The following is a 2,500-nucleotide window of genomic DNA, read 5'->3' on the forward strand; positions in this document are numbered from 1 at the left end:
TAGGGTTAGGATTAGGATTAGGGTTATAGTTAGGGTTAGGGTTAGGGTTAGGGTTAGGGTTAGGGTTAGGGTTAGGGTTAGGGTTAGGGTTAGGGTTAAGGTAGGGTTAGGGTTAGAGTTAGGGTTAGGGTTAGGGTTAGTGTTAGGGTTAGGGTTAGGGTTACGGTTGGGGTAGGTTCTACGGTTAGGGTTAGGGTTAGAGGGTATGGGTAGGGTTAGGGGTAGGGGTAGGGGTTGGGATAGGGTTAGGGCTAGGGCTAGGGCTAGGGCTAGGGCTAGGGCTAGGGCTAGGGCTAGGGTTAGGGGTAGGGCTAGGGTTCAGGTTAGGGTTAGGGTTAGGGTCAGGTTTAGGGTTAGGGTTAGGGTTAGGGTTAGGGTTAGGGTTAGGGTTAGGGTTAGGGTTAGGGTTAGGGCTAGGGCTAGGGCTAGGGCTAGGGCTAGGGCTAGGGCTAGGGCTAGGGCTAGGGCTAGGGTTCAGGTTAGGGTTAGGGTTAGGGTTAGGGTTAGGGTTAGGGTTAGGGTTAGGGTTAGGGTTAGGGTTAGGGTTAGGGTTAGGGTTAGGGTTAGGAGTATGGTTAGGTTTAGGGTAAGGGTAAGGGTAAGGGTTAGGGTTAGGGTTAGGGTTAGGGTTAGGGTTAGGGTTAGGGTTAGGGTTAGGGCTAGGGCTAGGGCTAGGGCTAGGGCTAGGGCTAGGGCTAGGGCTAGGGCTAGGGCTAGGGCTAGGGCTAGGGTTCAGGTTAGGGTTAGGGTTAGGGTTAGGAGTATGGTTAGGTTTAGGGTTAGGGTTAAGGGTTAGGGTTAGGGTTAGGGTTACGGTTAGGGTTAGGGTTAGGGTTAGGGTTAGGGTTAGGGTTAGGGTTAGGGTTAGGGTTAGGGTTAGGGTAAGGGTAAGGGTAAGGGTAAGGGTAAGGGTAAGGGTAAGGGTTAGGGTAGGGGTAGGTTCTACGGTTAGGGTTTGGGTTAGGGGTTAGGGGCTAGGGCTAGGGCTTGGGCTTGGGCTAGGGCTAGGGCTAGGGCTAGGGCTAGGGCTAGGGCTAGGGCTAGGGCTAGGGCTAGGGCTAGGGCTAGGGCTAGGGAAAGGGCTAGGGCTAGGGCTAGGGCTAGGGCTAGGGCTAGGGCTAGGGCTAGGGCTAGGGCTAGGGCTAGGGCTAGGGCTAGGGCTAGGGCTAGGGTTAGGGTTAGGGTTAGGGTTCAGGTTAGGATTAGGGTTAGGGTTCAGGTTAGGGCTAGGGCTAGGGCTAGGGCTAGGGCTAGGGCTAGGGCTAGGGCTAGGGCTAGGGCTAGGGCTAGGGCTAGGGCTAGGGCTAGGGCTAGGGCTAGGGTTAGGGTTAGGGTTAGGGTTCAGGTTAGGGTTAGGGTTAGGGTTAGGGATAGGGTTAGGCTTTAGGGTTAGCATTAGGGTTAGGGTTAGGGTTAGGGTTAGGGTTAGGGTTAGGGTTAGGGTTAGGGTTAGGGTAAGGGTAAGGGTTAGGGTTAGGGTAGGGGTAGGTTCTACGGTTAGGGTTAGGGTTAGGGTTTAGGAGTAGCGGTAGGGGTAGGGGAAGGGTTAGGGGTAGGGGTAGGGGTAGGGGTAGGGGTAGGGGTAGGGGTAGGGGTAGGGGTAGGGGTAGGGGTTAGGGTTAGGGTTAGGGTTAGGGTTAGGGTTATGGTTAGGGTTATGGTTAGGCTTTAGGGGTAGCGGTAGGGGTAGGGGAAGGGGTAGGCGTAGGGGTAGGTTTAGCGTTAGGGTTAGGGTTAGGGTTAGGGTTAGGGTTAGGGTTAGGGTTAGGGTTAGGGTTAGGGTTCGGGTTAGGGTTAGGGTTAGGGTTAGGGTTAGGGTTAGGGTTCGGGTTCGGGTTAGGGTTCGGGTTAGGGTTAGGGTTAGGGTTAGGGTTAGGGTTAGGGTTAGGGCTAGGGATAGGGTTAGGATTAGGGTTATGGTTAGGGTTAGGGTTAGGGTTAGGGTTAGGGTTAGGGTTAGGGTTAGGGTTAGGGTTAGGGTTAGGGTAAGGGTTAGGGTTAGGGTTAGGGTAGGGGTAGGTTCTACGGTTAGGGTTAGGGTTAGGGTTTAGGAGTAGCGGTAGGGGTAGGGGAAGGATTAGGGGTAGGGGTAGGGGTAGGGGTAGGGGTAGGGGTAGGGGTAGGGGTAGGGGTAGGGGTAGGGGTAGGGGTATGGGTAGGGGTAGGGGTAGGGGTAGGGGTTAGGGTTAGGGTTAGGGTTAGGGTTAGGGTTATGGTTAGGCTTTAGGGGTAGCGGTAGGGGTAGGGGAAGGGGTAGGCGTAGGGGTAGGGTTAGCGTTACGGTTAGGGTTAGGGTTAGGGTTAGGGTTCGGGTTCGGGTTCGGGTTCGGGTTCGGGTTAGGGTTCGGGTTAGGGTTCGGGTTAGGGTTCGGGTTAGGGTTAGGGTTAGGGTTAGGGTTAGGGTTAGGGCTAGGGCTAGGGTTAGGGTTAGGATTAGGGTTAGGGTTAGGGTTAGGGTTAGGGTTAGGGTTAGGGTTAGGGTTAGGGTTAGGGTTAGGGT

The sequence above is a fragment of the Podarcis liolepis genome (genome assembly GCF_965112155.1).
Source record: "Podarcis liolepis genome assembly, chromosome: W".
NCBI lineage: Eukaryota > Metazoa > Chordata > Lepidosauria > Squamata > Lacertidae > Podarcis > Podarcis liolepis.